The sequence below is a fragment of the Dipteris shenzhenensis genome, chromosome 2 (assembly GCF_047967505.1).
Source record: "Dipteris shenzhenensis isolate YYH24624 ecotype China chromosome 2, Dip_SZ_1.0, whole genome shotgun sequence".
Classification (NCBI taxonomy): Eukaryota; Viridiplantae; Streptophyta; class Polypodiopsida; order Gleicheniales; family Dipteridaceae; genus Dipteris; species Dipteris shenzhenensis.
Window position 1 is genome coordinate 799,745 of NC_141597.1, and position 26,243 is coordinate 825,987.

Here is a 26,243-nt window from a genome sequence, read left to right on the forward strand (position 1 = left end):
AGAGATGGACAGCCAGCCAGATATGAGCTAGATTGGTAGAAGTGATGGCCAACAAGAGGGCTCAAGAGCCACAAGGAAAAAAGGGAGACTTGTGCTAAGAAGGGGAGACAAAAGTCCCGGAGGAAGCAGAATCTAGTTTCAAGAAGAAGAAGACCAGACAAAATATCCAGATGGAGAATTATGCCTTAGGGCGAGATCAAGCCCACTTATGATCTTTTGGAGGACTTGAAGTAGAAGAGGGTGGACATCACGTATGGTCAGTTGCTGTAGCTCATAGCCAAGTTCTTGTTACAAGAGAAAGGGCTTCGTTTGACAATCTAGGCACCAAACTAGAGTCTTCATCATCTTATCACCCAAAGACTGATGGTCAAAGTGAGGCAATAAATAAAGTCATCCTAGAACTACTAAATTGCTATGTACATGATCATCCTCATCTATGGGAGAAGTATCTTCCGATGGTGGAGTTTGCCTACAACACCACCGTTCATTCATCTACAGGTAAACCTCCAGCTAAATTGATTTATGGTTATGGGATAAACCCTTACGATTACCAGTGATGCACACAAAAGATGAAGTGTTTGTAGTTGATTAGTTCATTGAGGATCAGAAGTTAGCAATATGACTATGTGTGCAAACATATTCTTCAAGCCCAGGAATGCCAGAGGAACTCAGCAAATTGGCGAATGGAGGGCCATTAAATTCAAGGAGATTGGATTCTTTTTAGATTTAACAAACCTAGGCTTAAATCAAAAGTGGGTAACCGAATAGTTTATGTTAAGCTAGCTTTGCGGTATTATGGTCCTTTTCATATTTCAAAAAAAATCAATGATGTTTCCTTCAGATTACATGTTCCATCTCATTGGTGGATCCTTATTGAAGCATTATGAAGGACCAACCCCATCCATGGTTACAAATGAACCTCAATCTAAAGTTGAGAAAGAAGATGAGATTATTGTTCCAGAACAAATTCTATTTCATGACAATAAGCGTTCATGCAGAGGATGTCTAGACCATCACTATCTTCTCACGTTTGTAGATTACTACTACTAATGCAAAGTGGGGTGCCCTATAATCTGCTTCAGTCTCAAAAACAAAGAAATAGTTGGTTGTTTGTTTGACAACCATGATATAGCACCGTGACCAAGGAAAAATGCATATCCTTGTGTCGATCTCCTAGTCTCATGATCTCTGGCATAGTTATTGTCATAGTATCCATGCAATCATGGATGACTTCCCCTATATTCTATCCCAAATTGTCTTGTACCTCTAATGTATCTCAAGACTCTTTTGGTTGCATTCTAGTGAGATTGTTTTGGATTTGAGATAAACTGTGTTAGTGAGCTTACTTCATAACAAATATCTAGCCGTGTGATAGTCAGATATATAAGAGATAATATGAGCTGCTTGTAGTACCTGTCATTGATTGTAGGCTTTTCTAAATCTTTAGTAATTTTCAAACTCTGTTCCATGGGAGTGGCTGCAATCTTGCAATCTGCCATATGAAACTTCTTTAGGATATTGTCAACATACTTGAGCCGACTCATGAATGTGCTATCTGAATCTCTCCAAAACTCAATTCCAAGACAATAGTGCATAGGTCCAAGATCTTTCATGTCGAACTTTGCAGCAGATAAGTCTTGTTTTAGTTTTTTGATGAAGCTATCCTTGCTTCCTGTCACAATCATATCATCTACATACAAAAGTGCAATAGTAATGTCTTCCCCTTGAACTTTGTAGTAGAGAGTATGATCTACATTGGATTTCATGTATCCCAGATCAAATAAATACTTGTCAATTCTACTGTACCAATTCTGGGTAGTTGCTGTGAAGAGAGTGGGAGAGAAGTAAGGAGTCTCACTTGCAGCTTTCTCACATACACAATGGGGGAATACACACAAAGGTGGAGGCTGAAAACAGTTTTCCTCTTCTTAGTTGTGAAAGCCAAAAGAATTCTCTCTTCGTACAAAAGGAATAGGTGAACCCTATATGTGGGTCTCAAACCAAACTCAGCTAACCTAGGTGGCATACTAACTGAGCCACTAACTAGAGTACATAAAGATAGTTGTCATCTAGCTATTATTCATGGGCGGTGTACCAACCACATCTCCAGCTAACAAGTCGGTGACATAAATGCACAACGGTCACCCTGGCATATCATGAGTGGAGCTCGATATCTCAACACTCCCCCTCGAGCTCTCAATCCAAAAATGTTCTCTTCTCTTCAACAAATGCAGGAACGGTTTTTAGCAGTGAATCTCTGCTTGCATTCAAGCATGTATTCTAGCATCAGGTCTCCTTGCCTCTCCATGATGGGTCGAGGCCTTTTAAAGAAAGCCCATATGGTTTTACTCAACAAGACTGAGTCCTCTCCAATTAGGAAATTTCTCAGCTTCTTACGATCGGTCTTATTTATGAGCCTCGTTCTGAATGGGCTGCAGCTGCCTTTTATGTGAACAAACACTCTAAACAGAAGAGAGGAAAAAGTGGCTTGTAATCAACTACAAGCCCCTTAACAAGTGTTTGCTCTCACTCTCTTACCCCATTCCAAATTAAGAATATCTGATGTAGAAGATTACAGGCTCAATGATCTTCTCCAAGCTTTCAAAGTAGTCAAAAGAGGAAGGACACTGCAAAGTATTAGGGGCAACTGGTTGGGAAGGTGGAGCAGGAGTAGAAAGAGTATGGACAGGAGTGCGCCATAATGGCACAAACGGAGGAAAGGGAGCGGAAGCGATGCAAAACGGCGAACAGGTGCAAGATGGAAGCTTGGAAGGCAAAGTGGGATGGCAAGTGGAAGCTTGGGATGAAGAAGAGGAACGACACTGGGGCAAGGTCAAGCGAGCGATCAGAAGCCCGTGGCAACACAAAGGCATGTGCAGAAAGGATGCTGAGACAGAAAGGGAAAACGATGATGCGATGGAGCATCAGGTGAAGGCAAGAGACATAAAGGGAAAATGGAGGTGGACAGGTGCAGGTCCAGGTAGACATAGAGGCATGACCCGAAGGGAAGCCTTAGGGCAGAGGATGAAGCGTGAAGAAGAAGAAGAAAGGGAGAAGGTGATGACGGCCAAGGGGATGGAAGGACGTGTGATGAGGCCAAGGCGTGAAGCGCAAACGGCGAAGGATGAAGCAAAAACGATGGAAGGCGAAAAGGAAACGGCGGATGGAAAAGGAGCCAAGGCAAGGCAAGGAAGAACGGCGGGAAGAATGAGTGGAATGATGAAAAGGCCAAGGCATGAAGAGGAAACGATGGAAGGAAAAGAGGAAACGGTGAAAGATGAAGTGGAAACGGCGGTTGGGAAAGAAGAAAAGCAAAGGCAAGGTAGAACGGTGGGAAGGATCAAGGAATGGATGAGAAGGCCACGGTTTCAAGGAGAAACGGCAGATGAAGAAGTGGCCAAGATGAGACAAAGAGGTGGAAGGTGGATGCATAGGTGCAGGGTGACATGTAGGCCAAGGGAGCAGGATGAGGTCAAGAAGGACCAAAATGAAGAAACGAAGAGAAGAACGGGTCTAGGTTGTGGAGCGTGAAGAAGATGCAGGGCGGAAGGTCCAAGGTGCAGGAACGTGCGGTGTTCAAGAGAAGAATGTGATGAGAAGAAACCGCGACGAGGTGGAAGGACTTGTGCAGAACGAGTGAGGATGAGAAGAAGAGGGTCTGAAAGAGAAGTGGTGCGAAGGGTGAAGAAAATAGTGAAGCGCACAAGTCCAGTTCTCCCAAAACATAAAATCATCTCTTGGGTGATGCACCAATATTTGAAATCAACGTGGCAAGACGCATGGAAAGAATGGAAGCAGTGCATTAACGCAATGATCCGACTGGAAGAGTCAAAAACGAGTCTAAGTATTGGCTCGGATTCTTTTCCTCCTTGTTACTTGGGCTTATTGCCTAAGCCAATGTTGATGACAAGTGCCGAAAGAAAGATCAAGCCGTTGGGGCATATTTTACTTTGGGTAGGTTGGAAATTCTGGCCGGGTGAGCAAATTGGTTCACTTGGACAGGTGGCAAGTGGCAAGCTGATGCTGTATGCGGGGTGGAAAGATTGGCCCGGCATAGTGTCGTCCCTCGATATCATGTTGGAAGCAGTGTGGAAATTTTGGCCAGGTGATGCTTGGCTTGTTCATCTCGCACGTGGGCTTCCAAGGCAGATCCGGCCAAGGGGGCCTCTTTCGAATCTAATGTTGCTTGCGGGTTGGAAACATTGGCCCGGTCCAATGTCACGTCCCGATGTTACCTTTTTGGCAGGTTGGAAATTTTGGCCGGGGAATCTATCCAAATGGCTAATTTTTCTTTTTTGGAAACTATATGCATATGCGGTGACCCCTCTAAAACGTCAAAGCTTGAGGCACCGTTTGCTTTGTAAAATATGTTGTAAAATTACTTCATTCTTAACATTTTTCACCCCCCATTATGAGGAGAAGGCAAATTTTGATGCCCATGTAAAAAGTCATACTAGCGCGTGTGGCGTCACTCATTCGAGACGTTCTCGGATTGAGGTTAGGCTTTTGTGTGTGTGTGTGGCCACTCACTTAAGTCACCTTGGTGAGGCTAGGCTTTTGTGTATAGCCGGCAATGCTCTCCCTTTAATTGATGAGGAGAAGGCAAATTTTGATGCCCAACTAAGAGGTCATACTAGTGCATGTGTGGCCACTCTTTCGAGACGTTCTCGGATGGAGGTTAGGCTTTTGTGTGTGTGTGTGGCCACTCACTTAAGTCACCTTGGTGAGGTTAGGCTTTTGTGTATAGCCGGCAACGCTCCCCCTTTAATTGATGAGGACATCAATTCTTTTGAACCGGGGAGAGTATAAGAAAGTCAACATTAGGGTTGACCTGTCGTGAGTGTTTGGAACGTTTTTTGGGCGAAGGAGGCGCCGCGGTGCCTAGCGGCCAGCCACTACTGTTACGGACCAGGTCTTCGGGACTTAGATTTTTCTTCTATGCAGCGGATATTTCTTGACCCGGCCCGCTAACCTCAAGCGCACCTAGGACTCACCAGCCCCAGATACACCCAGAGCTATCGTTTGCATTCTGCGACACCTTTGTGTTTTCCAGCCAAAACGGGCCCTGGCACGTCCTGCACCTAGATGGCCGTTTCCAATCCCAACCACGACGCGTCCTCCCCTAGACCGCCGTTCACGGATCCTCTGATCCCCATGCCCCTTTCATGGGCGACTGATCCCCAAACGGTTCCGGCTCCCCGCTTGTATCTCGGTCTATCGGTGAAGACACACAGACTCACGGGTCTACACAACACTTGCCTGATTCACAATTCACACAGAAAACCCACCGCATGACATTCCACCTTTAGCCCAGCTTGCTTAGAGAGCTACACAACGGTTCACGAATATTTACAATGGTATGAAAGGAATGGGCCGCTCACCGTTCCCCGCTCACGTTCACGTGCACTCATGCCCTTCCCACGTTTTGCTTTCCAGTGTGTGCCCACACAAGTGCACCATAAGATCACAACACGTAAAACGGCCCGAGATGTTACTTGCAAGAAAGTACAAGAAAGAGTGCCAAACGATGGCTTGATAACGCTAGACTGCAAGAAAGAGTATTTACAAGCAACTGAGCGCACAACCGCATCACTATGTTTTCCTGCAGGATGCAACCTCACATGCAGGGAGACAACCTTCCATATACTCTCCATGGCTCCAAAAGAGCTTGAGCTCCGTCTCAAGCGTGGAGGCTTCAAAACCAAAAGCCTAACCCCAAACAAGATTGACTCGAGAGGGTGGCCACACGACGCACACAAGAGCCTAACCTCGATTCCGAAATGCCCCGCCACACACGCGCTAGCTACCTCAACATCAAACTTTGCCTTCTCCTCATAATGGCGGGCACAATTTGACATGAAACAATATTGTTACACAATATGGGTGAATACTTACAACGGGGATATTTTTTGTACAAACGCCTTAAGCACACATAAAACGTTTGAAGATCATACATGTGAGCGCCTTAGCAATGGAGCTTTAATTGGAAGTACAAGTCCATGCCTGCATAGATGATCGTGAGTGCATTCGGCTGGGGAGTTTGGAATTAATACACAACCAAGATAGTTTATCCTGGCCAAAACTTCCACCCCGCATGAAGCGTATGGTCTGGACGTACTGCGGCGCCGGGCCAAAATTTCCAACCCGCCCATAGCATCACCTTGTAAGAGAGCCCCAACGGTGAGATGTATGGCATTGAAGCACCAATGAGAAGGTATGTCGCACCAGGCCAGTCTTTCCAACCTGCCTGCATCATCACGTTGGCGGAACACGCCAACGGCGAGATATGTGCCATTGATGTGCCGATGACGAGGTATGCTACGTCTAGCCAGTCTTTCCGACTTGACTGTAGCATCACGTTGACGAAACGCCCCAACGGTGGAATATATGCCATTGAAGCACCGATGACGAGGTATGCCGCGCCAGGCCAATCTTTCCGACCCGCATGCAGCATAATGTTTGGCGGCTGAGTCCGTCGGATCTGTTCTACTGAGGTGCTTGTTTTGGACGCTGCCTCATGTCCCTGCGTGAGACTAGAGAGCAACATCCCCCTTAGTAGCCTAGTTTGCTTAATGGAGTAGTTTGGAGTGTGCACTTCTATCCTCTCACCTGGACCAACCGCTCGGTACACAATCATGTTATCACTTCTATCCCCAGGTGAGGCATCCAATCGCATCGGTGGCCAGACTTTCCATCCAACCCTCATCAAAACATCACTATGCCCTTGAGGCAAGATCAACACTATGAAGCTCCGTTTTCCCTTTACTGTCTCAAAACCCGACTTTACATCTTTATGTTCCTGGACCACTATTCTACATGCAACTCTTGACTTCCTACACCAACTCGCGGTCTTGCCGTTTCTGGGTCTGCTCCCCTGTTGCCTTTCTATGCTCATCCTCCCATTGCATGTCATCATTTTTCTCACCCTTCGCAGCATCCCAATCCACGTTCCGGTTCTTTGTTCCTCTTTCCCTTGGCCTGTCTCCTCTTCGCGGTTCATATCATGAGCCTCATGGCGGCTCCTCCTTTGCCTCCCTGTCCACCGTCCACGTAACTTGTTCCCCCTCATCAATTGTTCATCTTGGACCTCTACGCCCAGATCTTGATTGGCCTCCCGTCCCCTTTGTCGTGACCAAAACGGCCACCTCCTCATCATGGTACCAACTTTGCCCGTTCTTTGCGTAGGTATGTTCACATTCACCTCGGGCTGTTGCATTGCACTTCGAGGCCCACTATGTCGTGACCTCATCCTCCCCATGGTCTTTCCTTCACGTTTCCAACATGGTTCCTCCCGATCCAGGGTCTCTTCCAATTGTCCATCATCCTCTGGGCTCACGGCGCCCACTTGTTCATCTTCTTTTTGTTCCCTTGGGCTGACGGTGCCCACCTGTTCATCCCTTTGCTTCTGTTCCTTGCGGCCTTGTGCGCCGCTCCGCACTAGCATACTATGGCCTTTCTCGCCATTCTTCCCTAGCACATTTCGGCTCATCTCACCCGATCCCACTTGCTCTCACTGTGGCTCATGTCGCCTCTTTGCATCTGTTCATCATGGCCTGGCTTGCCGTTTTCACCCCGACTTCGATTACCCTTTCCATCACCGACTCTGCTTGAACACGGTCTCTACATCATGGCTCTTTCTGAGCCCACGGTTCCACTTGAACCCACACTCGGTGTTTCTGCCACGGCTCGTCTTGAGCCCACATTTCCATTCTGCGTCACTGTTCCTCTTGACCCTTCATTAGGTCTGCCCTGCCTTGGATCCACGGTTCCTCCTTGACCGTTCTTTTTCTTCTTCGCGGCTCCTCCTTGGCCGTTCACCTTTGTCTCTTGCACGGCTCCTCCTTGGCCGTTCTCCTTTGAATTCCCCACTGCTTGTGGTTCAATCCTTGACTGCCACCATCTCTGGCTCCACCGTCGCCGTTCTTCCTCTTCTAGATCCGCATTCTCCAGCTCCATCGCTGTTTCTGCTTCTGACTCTTCCCCTGAGTCCGTTTCTGAGTCACTTTTCGGTTCCACGGTCGGTCTAAATTCACCCTTGAGGTAAATATCATAGACAAGTCTAAAAACCACAAAGAACTCATGGCGCCACTTCTCAGAGTCACCCTCCATATCGAAACGGTGGACTAGCCCTTGAAGGTAGCTCATGTCCTTCTTAATCAAGACCGTCACCATTCTGGCACCTTCCTCATAATCTCGACCGCCGTTCACACTACGCTCTCGTCTGCATTTTCCAATGGTAAACTCTGACCTGCTTTCATCATCATCCCCTTATCCATGGCAACTTGACTTCAGACCTTCCCACAATGTTGCGCACCACTATGGTCTGTTCTGTCACCAAGCGTCTCCCACCTCTGCGTTTCCCGTCTTCCGCGTCTTCCGTCCTCTAAGCTCTGATACCAAGTGTTACGGACCAGGTCTTCGGGACTTAGATTTTTCTTCTATGCAGCGGATATTTCTTGACCCGGCCTCCTAACCTCAGGTGCACCTAGGACTCACCAACCCCAGATACACCCGGAGCTATCCGCAGCTCGTTTGCGTTCCGCGACACCTTTGCATTTTCCAGCCAAAACGGGCCCTAGCACGTCCTGCACCTAGACGGCCATTTCCAATCCCAACCACGACGCGTCCTCCCCTAGACCGCCGTTCACGGATCCTCTGATTCCCATGCCCCTTTCATGGGCCACTGCTCCCCAAATGATTCCGGCTCCCCGCTTGTATCCCGGTCTATCGGTGAAGACACACAGACTCACGGGTCTGTGCAACACCTGACCTTCCTTGGCTAGCCTCCCCGATTCACAATTCACACAGAACACCCACCGCACGACGTTCCATCTTTAGCCCAACTTGCTTAGAGAGTTACACAACGGTTCACGAGTATTTACAATGGTATGAAAGGAATGGGCCGCTCACCGTTCCCCGCTCACGTTCACGTGCACTCATGCCCTTCCCACATTTTGCTTTCTGGTGTGTGCCCACACAAGTGCACCACAAGATCACAACACGTAAAACGGCCCGAGACGTTACTTGCAAGAAAGTACTAGAAAGAGTGCCAAACGATGGCTTGATAACGCTAGACTGCAAGAAAGAGTATTTACAAGCAACTGAGTGCACAACCGCATCATTACGTTTTCCTGCTGGATGCAACCTCACATGCAGGGAGACAACCTTCCATATAACTACTATATCGAGGATAGTGCTCTCTCATGCTATGTTGATTTGGATAAGGAAAACGTCAGTGGCGGTTTATGCTCCCTCTTGCTTTTAAATATATTCTGTTGCAATCAAGCGCGTTTTAGCGACCGTTTGGCACTCCATCTAGTACCGCTCTGCCAGTAACATCATCATGCCATCTTGTGAGTTGTGTCCTCATGGTGCACGTTGAAGCACACGCACAAGAAAGCAAAACGTGGGATGGGTTGAGGGCACGTGAAAGCGAGTGGGGAACGGTGAGGGCCATTTGCATTCTCCATACCATTGTATAAACCGTGAACTGTTGGGTACCGAACCGGGACATTGGGATAGCCCGAAGGGGTCTAACATGCCGACCCATGTAACGGCCATTAACTAAGAAAGAAAGTGGGCTGAATAGGGCGTTGCGCGGTGGACGTTCCTGTGGGTCTTGGAGACCCGTGTGATTCCGCAGACCAAGGTGTGTGAAGCCTAAGGGCTTGCCGAGTGGGGCGTGGTGCTAAGTGGGGAAAACGGTGGACGGCCTGGGCAGGGGTCGTGTTGGGATAAGCTACGCATAAGGGGATTGTGGTATCAGAAGAGACATTAAGGGAGGAGGCTGGGACTCGAAAACGGGTCCGACGTAAGGTGCTCACAACCGGAGACTAAGTCCGGCACGACCGGGCCCTTACAACTACTATATGGAGGATAGTGCTCTCTCATGCGAGGTTGATTTGGATGAGGAAAACGTCAGCGACTGTTTATGCTCTCTCTTGCTTGTATATACTTTCTGTTGCAATCAAGCACGTTATGGCGACCGTTTGGCACTCTATCTAGTACCGTCTTGCAAGTAATGTTATCATGCCATCTTGTGGATTGTGACCTTGTGGTGCACATTGAAGCGCACGCACGGGAAAGCAAAACGTGGGACGGGTTGAGGGCACATGAAAGTGAGTGGGGAACGGTGAGGGCCATGTGTGTTCTCCATACCATTGTATAAACCGTGAACCGTTGGGTACCGAACCGGGACTCGAGGTGAGCCCGAAGGGGTCAAATGTGCCGACCCACGTAACAGCCGTTAACCAGGAAGAAAACATGGGCTGATTAGGACGTTGCACGGTGGACATTCCTGGGGGTCTTGGTGACCCGTGTGATTCTACAGACCGACGATCGTGAAGCCTAAGGGCTTGCCTAGTGGGGCATGGTGCAGAGTGGGATAAACGGTGGACGGCTTGTGCCAGGGGTCGTGTTGGCTAAGCTGCGCATAAATAAAGGGGATTTGGTATCAGAACAGAGACGTTAAGGGAGGCTAGGACTCGGCAATGGGTTCCACGTAAGGGTGCCACGACTTGAGACTAAGTCCGATACTACCGGGCCCTTACACTTGGTATCTGAGTAAATCTCAAGGTATCGCGAGCCTTCGAGGCAGATCTTGAATCGAGGTATGGCGTCACGTGATGGGCAAAGTCAATCTTACGCACAAGGGAAGGAGGCAATACTATGGGCGATGAGGAGTGGGAAGCCGAAGATGGAAGCCGCAGTGGACATGATGAGGGCAGTTCCAGAGTGGGTGAACGACCTCGTGAGCAAGGACATGGGGTACTTGGAATGGCTAGTGTCGAGGTATGTCGAGGTATGGCACGGAGGGTGACACGACCAGGTGGTGCCGTAAATTCATGGTGGTATTCAAGTTGGTGATGGAACTCTGTGAAGAAGGATTTGGAGGATGACGCATAGGAGTCCGCGAGCAAAACAGAGGATGAAACGGTGAGTTGGAGATCAGCTCGGAAAGTGAAAGTGAAGATGAGGACTCAAAGGAGGAAGAACGGCGCAAGTGGAGTCGGGTATGGTGGCAGGCCCAAAGTGAAAGGAGAACCGGATCCGAAACGGCGGCCAAAGAGACAAAAGGGATGACCAGTGGAAGTAGGGAAGCGGAACCGTGTCGTGGGAGTGTGAGATGCACCCCAAGGAAGACGATCGGCAAAAAGGTGACTTGGGGTCCAACCGAGGTGATGGACATCACAGAAGATGGGAGGCCCCAAGCGGGTAGCACAGAGTGTGCGAAGCCTCGAGTGAACGGCGCGGGAGCCGTGAGATGCCTGGGAAATAGCACAGAAGGTGCGAGGTGTGGAGGTAGTGACCTGAGAGGCATGTTGGTGAAAACAGGTGGTGCAAAACCCCAAGACGCTATAAGCGTGATGAAGACCTGAGGCACGAGAAGTGCGATAACGGTGACCAGAGGCACGAAAGGCACAGTGAAGGAGACGAGAGGCGCAAGAGGTGCGGGAGGCGCGAAAGAAAAGAAGAGGAGTGCCATTGTACCAAAGTCAAATCAAATAAACGCTCAAGGTGAGGAGGTCGGGATAAGGAGCACGGAAGGTGCAAGCCGTTTGCATAAATTCCCCGGCCAAAATTTCCAACCTGCCAAAAAGGTAACATCGGGACGTGATATTCGACCGGGCCAATGTTTCCAACCCACAAGCAACAAACCGACCACTTGCCACCTGTCCAAGTGAAGCAACTTGCTCACCCGGCCAGAACTTCCAACCTGCCCATAGTAAAGCATGCCCCAATGGCTTGATCTTTCTTTCAGCACCTGTCATCTCCATTGGCTTAGGCAATAAGCCCAAGTAACAAGGAGGAAAAGAATCCGAGCCAATACTTAGACTCGTTTTTGACTCTTCCAGTCGGATCATTACGTTAATGCACTGCTTCCATTCTTTCCATGCGTCTTGCCACGTTGACTTTGAATATTTGTGCATGACCCACGAGAGAATTTTGCGTTTTTGGAGAGTTTGATTTGGGCGCTTCGTCGTTTTCTTCACCCTTCGTGCCACTTCTCTTCCTGACCCGCTTCTTCTCATCCTTACCTGTTCTGCACAAGTCCTTCCACCTCGTCATGGCTTCTTCTCATCACGTTCCTCTCTTGAACACCGCACTTCCCTGCACCTTGGACCTTCGGCCCTGCATCTTCTTTGCACTCCACAACCTAGACCCGTTCTCCTCTTCGTTTCTTCATCTTGGTCCTTCTTGACCTCATCCTGCTCCCTTGGTCTACATCTCACCCTGCACCTATGCATCCACCTTCCACCTCTTTGCCTCACCTTGGCCTCTTCTTCATCCGCCGTTTCTCCTTGAAACCTTGGCCTTTTCATGCATTCCTTCATCCTTCCTGCCGTTCTACCTTGCCTTGCCTTTCCTTCTTTCCCATCTCACGTTTCCTCTTTTCCTTCCGTCATTTCATCTTCGCCTTCCGCCGTTTCCACTTCATGCCTTAGCGATTTCATCGTTCCCTTCATCCTTCCCGCCGTTCTACCTTGTCTTGTCTTGCCTTCTTTTCCAACCGCCGTTTCCGCTTCACCTTTCACCGTTTCTGCTTCATGCCTTGGCCTCATCACACGTCTTTCATCCCCTTGGCCGTCACTACCTTCTTTTCTTCCTCTTCTTCCTCACACTTCCTCCTCTGCCCTAAGGCTTTACTTCGGGTCATGCCTCTACGTCTATCAAGACCTGCACTTGTACTCCACCGTTTTCCCTTTCTGTCTCTTGTCTTCATCCCATGCTCTTCCACTTCGCCGTTTTCCCTATTTGTCTCGGCATCCTTTTTGCACATGCCTCTACGTTGCCACGGGCTTTTGATTGCTCTCTTGTCCTTGCCCTAGTGCTGTTCCTCTTCTTCATCCCAAGACTCCGCTTGCCATTCCACTATGCCTTCCATGCTTCCATCTTCAACCTGTTCGCCGTTTTGCATCATTTCCGCTCCCTTTCCACCGTTTGTGCCTTGAGCACTTTCCCATTTCATTCCTGCGCCTACCGCATTTTCTTGGGTCACCTGCACGCCTTGTGCATTTTTTCGAGTTTCCTTCGGGCCTACCACGTCACTAGGTCTTTGGCCTGCACCTTCCGTGCTCCTTATCCCGACCTCCTCACCGTGAGCGTTTATTTCATTTTTCTTTGGTACACTAGCACTGCTCTTCGTTTCCTTCGCGCCACTCAAACCTTTCGCGCCTCCCATCTCCGTCACTGCGCTTCTCGCGCCTTGGGTCTTCATCACGCCTATAGCGTCTCGGGGTTTCACATCACCTATTTTCACCAACGTGCCTCTCGGGTCACTGCTTCCACACCTCGCGCCTTCCACAACGTTTCCCACACATATCACAGCTCCCATGCCGTTCACTCGGGGCTTCACACCCTCCATGCACCTCACGGCTCCCACCCCATTCCCTTTGCACCTCACGGCTCCAGCGCTGCTCTCTCGGGGCTTCGTACACTTTGTGCTACCTGCTTGGGGCCTCGCAGCTACCCGCTTGGGGCCTCGTGTCTTTTGGGACGTTCATCACCTCGATTGGACCCCAAGTCACCTGTTTGCCGGTCGTCTTCCTCGGGGTGCATCTTGCACTCCCACAACACGGTTCTGCTTCCCTGCTTCCGCTAGTCATCCCTTTTGTCTCTTAGGCCACCATTTCGGATCTGGTTCTCCTTTCTGCTTGGGCCTGCCACCATTCTTGAATCCACCTACGCCTTTCTTCCTCCTCCGACTCCTCATCTTCACTTTCACTTTTCAAGCCGCTTTCTGACTCATTCGACGTTTCATCCTCCGTTTTGCTCCCGGACTCCTCTGCGTCATCCTCCAATTCCTTCTTCACATAGAGTTCCATCACCAACTTGAAGACCACCATGAACTCATGGTGCCACCTGGTCGTTTTACCCTCTGTGTCATACCTTGATACTAGCCGCTGCAAGTACCCCATATCCTTGCTCAGGAGGACGTTCACCCACTCTGGAACTACCCTCATCACATCCACTGCAGCTTCCATTTCCGACTTCCCGCTTCTCATTGCCCGTAGTATTGCTTCCTTCCCTTGTGCATAAGATTGACTTTGCCTGTCACGTGACGCCATACCTCGATACAGGATCCTTCTCAAAGGCTCGCGATACCTTGAGGTTTGCTCTGATACCAAGTGTAAGGGCCCGGTAGTTCTGAACTTAGTCTCTGGTTTTGAGCACCTTACATCAGACCCATTGCCGAGTCCCAACCTCCCTCAATGTCTCTTTCTAATACCAAATCCCCTTTATGCGCAGCTTATCCCACACGACTCCTGGCCCAGGCCGTCGGCCGTTTTTCCCCCTTTATGCACGTGGGTCGGCACGTTTGACCCCTTCGGGCTCACCACGAGTCCCGGTTCGGTACCTAACAGTTCACGGTTTATACAATGGTATGGAGAATGCAAATGGCCCTCACCGTTCCCCACTCGCTTTCATGTGCCCTCAACCCATCCCATGTTTTGCTTTCCTGTGTGTGCACTTCAACGTGCACCACGAGGTCACAACCCACAAGATGGCATGATGACATTACTGGCAGAGCGGTACTAGATGGAGTGCCAAAAGGTCGCTAGAACGCGCTTGATTGCAACAGAATATATTTACAAGCAAGAGGGAGCATAAACGGCTGCTGACGTTTTCCTCATCCAACTCAACTTAGCATGAGAGAGCACTATCCTCCATATAGTAGTGGCTGGCCGTTAGGCACCGTGGTGCCTCCTTCGCCCAAAAAACGTTCCGAACACTCACGGGTCAACCCTAACGTTGACTTTCCTATAACTACTATATGGAGGATAGTGCTCTCTCATGCGAGGTTGATTTGGATGAGGAAAACGTCAGCGGATGTTTATGCTCCCTCTTGCTTGTATATACTTTTTGTTGCAATCAAGCGCATTCTGGCAACCGTTTGGCACTCCATCTAGTACCATCTTGCCAGTAACGTCATCATGCCATCTTGTGGGTTGTGACCTTGTGGTGCACGTTGAACTCCACGCACGGGAAAGCAAAACGTGGGACAAGTTGAGGGCATGTGAAAGTGAGTGGGGAACGGTGAGGGCCATGTGTGTTCTCCATACCATTGTATAAACCGTGAACCGTTGGGTACCGAACCGGGACTCCAAGTGAGCCCAAAGGGGTCAAACGTGCTGACCCATGTAACGACTATTAACTAAGAAGGAAAGGTGGGCTAATCAGGACATTGCACGATGGACGTTCCTTGGGGTCTTGGTGACCCGTGTGATTTTGCAGACCGAAGACCGTGGAGCCTAAGGGCTTGCCCAGTGGCACGTGGTACAGAGTGGGATGAATGGTAGATAGCCCGTGCCAGGGGTCGTGTTGGCTACGCTGTGCATAAAGGGGATTTGGTATCATAACAGAGACGTTAAGGCCAGGCTAGGACTCGGCAACCGGTCTGACGTAAGGGTGCCACGACTTGAGACTAAGTCCGAAACTATCGGGCCCTTACAACTATTATATGGAGGATAGTGCTCTCTCATGCGAGGTTGATTTGGATGAGGAAAACGTCAGCGGCCGTTTATGCTCCCTCTTGCTTGTATATACTTTCTGTTGCAATCAAGTGCATTCTAGCGACTGTTTGGCACTCCATCTAGTACCATCTTGCAAGTAACGTCATCATGCCATCTTGTGGGTTGTGACCTTTTGGTGCACATTGAAGCGCATGCATGGGAAAGGAAAACGTGGGACAGGTTGAGGGCATGTGAAAGCGAGTGGGAAACGGTGAGGGCCATGTTTGTTCTCCATACCATTGTATAAACCGTGAACCGTTTGGGTACTGAACCGGGACTCGTGGTGAGCCCAAAGGGGTCAAATGTGCCAACCCACATAACGGCCGTTAACCGGAAAAGAAACGTGGGCTGAACAGGACGTTGTGCAGTGGACGTTCCTGGGGTCTTGGTGACCCATGTGATTTTGCAGACCAAAGAACGTGAAGCCTAAGGGCTTGCCCAGTGGGGCATGGTGCAAAGTGGGATAAACGGCAGACGGCCCGTGCCAGGGGTCGTGTTGGCTAAGGTGCACATAAAGGGGATTTGGTATTAGAACAGAGATGTTAAGGGAGGCTGGGACTCGGCAATGGGTCCGACGTAAGGGTGCCACGACTTGAGACTAAGTTCGAAACTACTGGGTCCTTACAACTATTATATGGAGGATAGTGCTCTCTCATGCGAGGTTGATTTAGATGAGGAAAACATCAGCGGCCGTTTATGCTCCCCCTTGCTTATTTATAATCTCTGTTGCAATCAAGTGCGTTCTAGCGACCTTTGGCACTCCATCTAGTACCATCTTCCAAGTAACGTCATCATGCCATCTTGTGGGTTGTGATCTTGTGGTGCACGTTGAAGCGCACGCACGGGAAAGCAAAACGTGGGACATGCCCCCCCTCCTCCCCCTTCCCTCATCCCCCCTTGTGCGCATCCTCCCCACCATCCCCCCTTGCACCCATGTGCCCCCCCACCCGCCCATCCCACTTGTGCGCATGCGCCCCCCCTTGCGCGTATGTTGCGTATCCCCCATTGCGCCCCCCCCTACCTTTACAAAATAAGACAATACTGATTTCTCACGCTTGTTTGTCATGGTGCAGTCACACCAGCGCTAATACACCAAATCCCATCAGTTCTCCGCAGTTAAGCGTGCTTGGGCCAGAATAGTACTATGATGGGTGACCTCCTGAGAAGTCCTGGTGCTGCACCCTTTTGGCCCCCGAGGTTAGCGGTCTTGCCACGCCTTGGTATCCCTGACCGTCGACCTCACCCAATACGCCCGGCCGACGCTCTCCTGTCTCGCACACCCTAATACCCGTGCGCACGTGTTGCCAAGGACCCCATCGCGCAACGTCTTGATGCCACGCTCAATATCACGCGATCACTCACAACCTCCCGATGCCATGATCGTGCTCGCAATGCCACACGCACCTGCAGCAGTGTCTTGACCCCCCGTCGTAGTCCCGATGTGACATCCCGCGCACCTGTAGCATCCCATCCCCCATGACGCCATCAATGCCCCATGCACCCGCAACGTCTTGGCCCCTGAGCACCCCCGTCACCCCGATGCCTTGCGCACCTAAATGCCACCACACCCCCATCCCATGATGGTGCCTCGGGATCTCGGGTCGGGTCGGGATGCGTGGCGCCCCGAGCACTCGCGTGGCACCAAGAACACTATCGCACCCCCGGACGATGCCTCGCGTACCCATGCCTCCAAACCGATGCCATCGCGACCCCGTCCCATGGTGGTGCCTTGGGCTCTCGGGTCGGGTCGAGATGCGTGGTGCCCCAAATGCTGCCATGCCCCTTGCGATGCCCCGTGCACCCACGCCTCCAACCCAACGTCGCCACGCCCCTGTCCCACGGTGGCACCCCAGGCCCCTTAGTCGGGTCGGGATGCGTGGTGCGCCAAATGCTGCTGTGCCTCGGCCACGACCTATGGAGCCGCGCCTCCAACCCGATGCTACCGTGCCCCCGGCGATGCCTCGCGCAACCACGCCTCCAACCTGATGACACCGTGCCCCCATCCCACGGTGGTACCTCGGCCTCCCGTGTTGGGTCAGAACATGCGGCAAGGCCCCGAGCACCCATGACGCTGTCATGCCCTCGGCCACAACCTATGCGCCCATGCCTCTAACCCGAGGTTGCCGTGCCCCTGGCCACACCCTGTGTGCCTGCACCTCCAACCTGACGCTACCGCACCCCCGACGACGACCTGTGCAGCCCCGCCTCCAACCCGACGCTGCCGCGCCCCTGTCCCACGGTGGCACCTCGAGCTCTTGAGTCGGGTCGCGACGCGTGGTGCCCCGAGCACTACTGCACCCCCGGCCATGTCTTGCATGCCCACGCCTCCAACCCGATGTCGCAGCCTCGGCCATGCTCGACGTGCCCGCACCTTCAAATCGACGCTGCCGTGCCCCCCAGTGACGACCCACATAGCCCAACCTCCAACCCGAGGTCGTTGCGCCCCCGTCCCACAATGGCACATCGGGCTCCCGAGTCGGGTCGCGATGCGTGGTACCCCGAACACTGTCTCGCCCCCGGCCACGCCCTATGCACCCACGCCTCCGACTCAACGTCGCCCCATGTTGCGCACCTCCAACCCAACGCTGCGGCACCCCCGACGATGCGACCTGCGCACACTCGTCTCCAACCCGATGCTGTCGTGCCTCCGTCCCACAGTGGCACCTTGGGCTCCTGAGTCGCGTCGCGACGTGTGGTGCCCCGAACGCTACCCCCGAGATGGGTCGCGACAAGTGGTGCCCCGAATGTTGTTGCACCCTGGCAATGTCCTGTGCGCCCACGATTGCAACCTAATGCTATTGTATCCTCAGCCTTGCCCCATGCACCTCTTGTCGTAGCAACCCGACGCCGCCGCACCCCCGTCCCATGGCACCTCGGGCTCTCGAGTCGAGTCGGGATGCATGGTTCCCCAAACATTGCCGCGCCCTCGGCCACGTCCCATGCGCCCATGCCTCCAATGCCCCCACGACTGTAACCCGATGCTGCCGTGCCCCCGACGATGCCCTGCGCACCCCTCACCGTGGCAACCCGACCCCACCGTGTCCCTGTCCCATGGTGGTGGCTCGGGCTCGTGAGTCGCGCCAGGATGCGTGGTACCCCGAACGTTGCCATGCCCTCAGCCACGCCCATGCCTCCAACCCAACGTCGCCCCCGACCATGCCCCACGCACCCGTGCCTACAACCGACGCTGTCGCACCCCCATGATGCCCCGTGCACCCACGCCTCTAACCGATATCGCCGCGCCCCTGTCCCATAGTGGCGCCCTAGACTCCCGAGTTGGCTCGCGACGTGTGGCGCACGGAACACTGTCGCACCCCCGACCACGTCCCATGCACCCACGCCTCCAACACAACGCTGCCATGCCCCTGACCGTGCCCCGCGCACCCACGTCACCATCGGGTTGGAAAGATTGGCCTGGCGCGGCATACCTCGTCATCGGTACTTCAATGGCATATATTCCACCGTTGGAGCGTTTTGTCAACGTGATGTTGCAGTCAAGTTGGAAAGACTGGCTAGACGTAGCATACCTCATCATCGGCTCGTCAATGGCACATATCTCGCCGTTGGGGTGTTCCGCCAACGTGATGCTGCAGGCAGGTTGGAAATACTGGCCTGGTGCAACATACCTACGCATTGGTGCTTTAGTGGCATATATCTCGCCGTTGGGGCTTTCTTACAAGGTGATGCTATGGGCGGGTTGGAAATTTTGGCCCAGCGCCGCAGTACGTCTAGACCATACACTTCACGCAGGGTGGAAATTTTGGCCACGAGACACTATCTTGGTTGTGTATTGATTCCAAACTCCCCGGCCGAACGCACTCAAGATTATCTATGTGAGCATGGACTTGTGCTTCCAATTAAAACTTCTATGCTTCTATCCGTGTTGTAAATATTCATCCATGTGTAACAATATTGTTTCACGTCAACTTGTGCCCCCCATTATGAGGAGAAGGCAAAGTTTGACATTGAGGTAGCTAGTGGGTGTGTGGCCACTCATTCGGGGCGTTCCTGAATCGAGGTTAGGCTCTTGTGTGCATCGTGTGGCCACCCTCTCGAGTGAATCTTGTTTGGGGTTAGGCTTTTTGGTTGTGAAATCTCCACGCTTAAGACAGAGCTCAAGCTCTTTTGGAGCCGTGGAGAGTATATGGAAGGTCATGGTCTCCCTTACATGTGAGGTTTTGTCCAGCAGGAAAACTTCAACATGCGGTTGTGCGCTCAGTTGCTTGTAAATACTCTTTCTTGCAGTCTAGCATTATCAAGGCATCGTTTGGCACTCTTTCTAGTACTTTCTTGCAAGTAACGTCTCAAGCTGTTTTACATGTTGTGATCTCGTGGTGCACTTGTGTGGGCACACATTGGAAAGCAAAACGTGGGAAGGGCATGAGTGCACGTGAAAGTGAGCAAGGAACGATGAGCGGCCCATTCCTTTCATACCCTTGTAAATATTTGTGAACCATTGTGTAACCTCTTCTAAGCAAGCTGGACTAAAGGTGGAACATCGTGTGGCGGGTGTTCCATGTGAATTGTGAATCGGGGATCCTATCCAAGGAAGGTCAGGTGTTGCGCAGGCCCGTGAGTCTGTGTGTCTTCACCGGTAGGCCGGGATACAAGTGGGGAGCCGGAACCGTTTGAGGAGCAGTGGCCTAGGAAAGGGGCGTGAGGATCAGAGGATCCGTGAACGGCGGTCTAGGGGAGGACGCGCTATGACTGGGAGTGGAAACGGCCGTCTAGGGGTAGGACGTGCCAAGGCTCACCGTTTTGGCTGGTAAACGCAGAGGCATCACGGTCTAGGGGAGGACGCGTTATGGTTGGGAGTGGAAACGGCCATCTAGGTGCAGGACGTGCCAGGGCCCGTTTTGGTTGAAAAACGCAGAGGCATCGCAGAACGCAAAAGAGCTAAGAATAGCTCCGGGTGTATCTCAGGCTGGTGAGTCCTAGGTGCGCCTGAGGTGAGGGGGGCGGGTCAAGAAATATCCGCTGCATAGGAAAAAAAACTAAGGCCCGAAGACCTAGTCCCTCACAACTATTATATGGAGGATAGTGCTCTCTCATACGAGGTTGATTTGGATGAGGAAAACATCAGTGGTCGTTTATGCTCCCTCTTGCTTGTAAATACTTTCCGTTGCAATCAAGCACGTTCTAGCGACCGTTTGGCACTCCATCTAGTACCGTCTTCCAAGTAACATCATCATGCCTTCTTGTGGGTTGTGATCTTGTGGTGCACGTTGAAGCGCACGCACGGGAAAGCAAAACATGGGACGGGTTGACGGCACGTGAAAGCGAGTAGGGAACGGTGAGGGCCATGTGTGTTCTCTATAGCATTGTATAAACCGTGAACCATTGGATACCGAACTGGGACTCGAGGTGAGCCCAAAGGGGTCAAACATGCCGACCCACATAACGGCTGTTAACCGAGAAAGAAACGTGGGCTGATCAGGACGTTGAACGGTGGACATTCTTGGGGGTCTTGGTGACCTGTGTGAATCTGTGGACCGAATAACGTGAGGCCTAAGGGCTTGCCTAGTGGGGCGTGGTGCAAAGTGGGATAAACAGCGGATGGCCTATGCTAGGGGTCGTGTTGGCTAAGCTGCACATAAAGGGGATTGTGGTATCAAAAAGACACATTAAGGGAGGTTGGGACTCAGCAACAGGTTCAACGTAAGTGGCTCACAACCGGAGACTAAGCCCGGAACTACCGGGCCCTTACAACTATTATATGGAGGATAGTGCTCTCTCATACGAGGTTGATTTGAATGAGGAAAACGTCAACATCCGTTTATGCTCCCTCTTGCTTGTATATAATTTCTATTGCAATCAAGCGCATTTTAGCGACCGTTTGGCACTCCATCTAGTACCGTCTTGCAAGTAACGTCATCATGCCATCTTGTGGGTTGTGACCTTGTGGTGCACGTTGAAGCGCACGCATGGGAAAGCAAAACGTGGGACGGGTTGAGGGCACGTGAAAGCGAGTGGGGAACGGTGAGGGCCATGTGTGTTCTCCATACCATTGTATAAACCGTGAACCGTTGGGTACTGAACCAAGACTCGAGGTGAGTGCAAAGGGGTCAAACGTGCCGACCCATGTAACGGCCGTTAACCAGGAAGGAAATGTGGGCTAAGTAGGACGTCATGCAGTGGATGCTCCTGGGGGGTCTTGGTGACCCGTGTGACTCTGAGGACCAAAGAACGTGAAGCCTAAGGGCTTGCTCAGTGGGGCATGGTGCAAAGTGGGATAAATGGCAGACGGCCCATGCCAGGGGTCGTGTTTGGCTAAGCTACACATAAAGGGGATTTGGTATCAGAAAGACACATAAAGGGAGGTTGGGACTCGGCAACGGTCTGATGTAAGGTGCTCAGAACCGGAGACTAAGTCCGGAACTACCGGGCCCTTACAACTATATTATGGGGAGTGGTTCTCCTGCTTGTGGGCAAAGGCCGACCATTGAACGAGGGTCGTGGTGTGGTGAGGCATCTGGTCCCCCACCCCTCTTGTGACTACTGAAGGCTCCATGGGTGGGTGAACCCTCCTCTCTACCGAACGTTTTGGCCGTTTTCGTGCATGCCCGTCTTGCGAGATTGGGCACGGTCGTTGCAGTCGGCGATCTAGTAGGCGATGAGGGACTGCAAGTAGCGTCTTAGATGGGCATGCCACCGTTTGGGCACTGTATGATCAAGGATTCCGTCAGTGCTTCCCATCGCGGATGGACATTGTGGCCTCTATACCTACAGATGGTGGTGAACCTTGTGCGATAGACCATTGATGGGTTCCAGCTCCGTGAGGACTTGATCCTAGGGGTTGTGAGTCACTCTAAATGGGTGTGTTTCGGAACGGGCGATCCGACCATTAATGGCATTGGGTCGCCTCGGCTCAGCCCCGAAGTACGATAGGCAAGGCAACATGAAAGGTGCTTGGGCTGCCATTCGTGACCCTCGTGTGCCGGTGGACCTACCTTGTGCGGTACCCGGGCATGTGTAGGTGACGCGTTTTGTGGGCAAGCGAAATGCCTTTGGATGGCAGGGTGTGCCTTGGCCCTTGTCGATGAGCACGGTTCACCCTCCCGGGGTGGGTTGCCTCCCACAACCGCATGCCACATTGTGTGCAGAGAATTAGGGTTCGAATCTGGAGAGGGAGCCTAAGAAACGGCTAGCAAGTGCACAAATTACCCAATCCCGACACGGGGAGGTAGTGACAATAAATAACAATACTGGGCTTTTACAAGTCTGGTAATTGGAATGAGTACAATCTAAATCCCTTAACGAGGATCCATTGGAGGGCAAGTCTAGTGCTAGCAGCCGCGGTAATTCCAGTCCAATAGCATATATTTAAGTTGTTGCAGTTAAAAAGCTCGTAGTTGGATCTCAGGGTGGGGCGAGTAGTCCGCATCTTTTGGTGTGCATTGGTCGCTCCATTCTTTCTTTTGGGGAGACGCTCCTGGCCTTAGTTGGTTTTGGGACGTGGATTCGGCGATGTTACTTTGAAAAAATTAGAGTGCTCAAAGCAAGCCAATGCTCTGAATACATTAGCATGGAATAACGTGATAGGACTCTGGTCCTATTGTGTTGGTCTTCGAAACCGGAGTAATGATTAATAGGGACAGTTGGGGGCATTCGTATTTCATTGTCAGAGGTGAAATTCTTGGATTTATGAAAGACGAACTACTGCGAAAGCACTTGCCAGGGATGTTTTCATTAATCAAGAACGAAAGTTGGGGGCTCGAAGACGATTAGATACCATCCTAGTCTCAACCATAAATGATGCCGACTAGGGATTGGCAGATGTTACTTCGATGACTCCGCCAGCACCTTATGAGAAATCAAAGTTTTTGGGTTCCGGGGGGAGTATGGTCGCAAGGTTGACACTTAAAGGAATTGACGGAAGGGCACCACCAGGAGTGGAGCTTGCGGCTTAATTTGACTCAACACGGGGAAACTTACCAGGTCCAGACATAGTAAGGATTGATAGATTGAGAGCTCTTTCTTGATTCTATGGGTGGTGGTGCATGGCCGTTCTTAGATGGTGGAGTCATTTGTCTAGTTAATTCTATTAACGAATGAGACCTTAGCCGGCTAACTAGTTACACGAAGGATCCTCTTCGTGGCCAACTTCTTAGAGGGACTATGGCCATCTAGGCCATGGAAGTTTTAGGCAATAACAGGTCTGTGATGCCCTTAGATGTTTTGGGCTGCACGCATGCTACACTGATGAATTCAATGAGTTTACGACCTAGACTGAGAGGCCTAGGTAATCTTTTGAAATTTCATCGTGATGGGGATAGATCATTACAATTATTGATCTTCAACGAGGAATTCCTAGTAAGCGCGAGTCATCAGCTCACGTTGACTACGTCCCTGCCCTTTGTACACACTGCCTGTCACTCCTACCGATTGAATGGTCCGATGAAGTTTTCGAATTGCAGCGACGCCGGTGGTTCGCCGTCGGTGACGTTGTGAGAAGTTCATTAAGCCTTATCATTTAGAGGAAGGAGAAGTCGTAACAAGGTTTCCGTAGGTGAACCTGCGGAAGGATCATTGACACACATCTGTTTGAAACACTGTCAACCATGGACGTAATGTCGAGGGGCCGCACTCAAAGGCATGACTGTCAGCGCCACCCTCCCTACCGAAGCCGGGCGAAAGTAGGCGTGGCATCAGGTCGGGTGGCCCGTCAGCTGTGCAGCAGGGGTGGGGATCTTCCCTCGTCTGCTGCACGGGCAGCCCCCTCCTCCGTGCCTCAGCACGGGGCTGCATGATAAACCTTTCGCCCCCTTCATGGGGGGTGCGAGGCACCGTAGAAATGCGACGGTCTGATCTCCCTCCCTCGTGGAGGATGTAACACAAGTAAAAACGACTCTCAGCAACGGATATCTTGGCTCTTGCAACGATGAAGAACACAACGAATGCGATACATAGTGTGAATTGCACAATTCTGCGAATCATCGAGTCTTTGAATGCAACTTGCATCCACGACTTGTCCAAGGGCATGCCTATCTGAGCGTCCTCACCACAACCACACCCCTAACCCCTCCTCTTTGAGAGGGGCCGAGCGGCGGAGCTAGCCATCCGTGATGCCTCTCTGCGGTCGGCTGAAATGGATCTATGGCACCGAGTGGCGAGGTGTCGCAAGGGTGGTCCGCCCCTCATGGGGCGGTAGTTTGCAGATGAATCGCCCAGAGGTGCATGTGCGAGTGCCGACGAGCTCCCCCCATATTGGAACATGGACCTCAGATTAGGCAAGGCTACCCGCCGAGTTTAAGCATATCACTAAGCGGAGTAAAAGAAACTAACGAGGATTTCCCTAATAGCAGCGAGCAAACCGGAAAGAGTCTAGCTTGAGAATCGTGCGGCCTCGCCACGCAAATTGTAGTCTGGAGAGGCGTCCTCTGCAACGGACCGGGCCCAAGTCCCCTGGAAAGGGGCGTCGGAGAGGGTGAGAGCCCCGTCGAGCTCGGACCTTGTTGCTTCGCAAGGTGCCGTTGGCGAGTCGAGCTATTTGGGAATGCAGCCCTAAGCTGGTGGTAAATTCCATCCAAGGCTAAATACGGGCAAGGGACTGATAGCAAACAAGTACCGCGAGGGAAAGATGAAAAGTCCTGATTTTGAAAAGAGAGTTAAAAAGTGCTTGAAATTGCTAGGAGGGAAGCGAATGGAGGCTGCGGGTGCGCCCCGATCGGATGCGGAACGGTGAGAGCTGGTCCACCGCTCGATGCGGGGTGCTGGTCAGTGCAAGCCGATGCAATGGCACAAGAGCGGGCTTTCGATGGCCCGCCTATGCCATCATGTCGGCTGAGGCATGAAGCGCGCACCACTCGTGGCGGGCTTTACGCACCTCGTGCACTCAGTTGCTTGTAAATACTCTTTCTTGCAGTCTAGCATTATCAAGGCATTGTTTGGCACTCTTTCTAGTACTTTCTTGCAAGTAACGTCTCGGGCCATTTTACATGTTGTGATCTCGTGGTGCACTTGTGTGGGCACACATTGGAAAGCAAAACGTGGGAAGGGTGTGAGTGCACGTGAAAGTGAGCAAGGAACGGTGAGCGGCCCATTCCTTTCATACCCTTGTAAATATTCGTGAACCGTTGTGTAACCTTCTAAGCAAGCTAAGCTAAAGGTGGAACATCGCGTGGTGGGCATTCCATGTGAATTATGAATCGAGGATCCTATCCAAGGAAGGTCAGGTGTTGCGCAAGCCCGTGAGTCTGTGTGTCTTCACCGGTAGGCCGGGATACAAGTGGGGAGCTGGAACCGTTTGAGGAGCAGTGGCCCAGGAAAGGGGGGCGTGAGGATCAGAGAATCCGTGAACGGTGGTCTAGGGGAGGACGCGCTATGGCTGGGAGTGGAAACGATCATCTAGGGGCAGGATGTGCTAGGGCCCGTTTTGGCTGCTAAACGCAGAGGCGTCGGGGTCTAGGGGAGGATGCGTTGTGGTTGGGAGTGGAAACGGCTGTCTAGGTGTCGGACGTGCTAGGGCCCGTTTTGGTTGGAAAACGCAGAGGCATCGCAGAACGCAAACGAGCTGAGAATAGCTCCCAGTGCATCTAGGCTAGTGAGTCCTAGGTGCGCCTGAGGTGAGGGGGCCGAGTCAAGAAATATCCACTGCATAGGAAGAAAAACTAAGGCCCGAAGACCTAGTCCCTCACAACTATTATAAGGAAGTCAACGTTAGGGTTGACCTACCATGAGTGTTCGGACCGTTTTGGGGCGAAGGGAGGCGCCGCGGTGCCTAGTGGC

At 51.6% G+C, this 26,243-nt stretch overlaps 1 non-coding gene and 2 pseudogenes across 1 annotated transcript; all 3 read left to right on the forward strand.

The window, feature by feature from the left end:
• The first annotated feature begins 16,580 nt into the window (after nucleotides 1-16,580).
• Nucleotides 16,581-16,699, forward strand: LOC147904190 (5S ribosomal RNA; annotated as a pseudogene).
• Nucleotides 16,700-22,441: 5,742 nt separating this feature from the next.
• On the forward strand, nucleotides 22,442-24,047 carry LOC147904191 (18S ribosomal RNA; annotated as a pseudogene).
• A 314-nt stretch (nucleotides 24,048-24,361) lies between these two features.
• On the forward strand, nucleotides 24,362-24,513 carry LOC147904192 (5.8S ribosomal RNA). Its single transcript, XR_015543649.1, has one exon. It is a non-coding gene; the product is annotated as a 5.8S ribosomal RNA (ribosomal RNA).
• The last annotated feature ends 1,730 nt before the right edge of the window (nucleotides 24,514-26,243 follow it).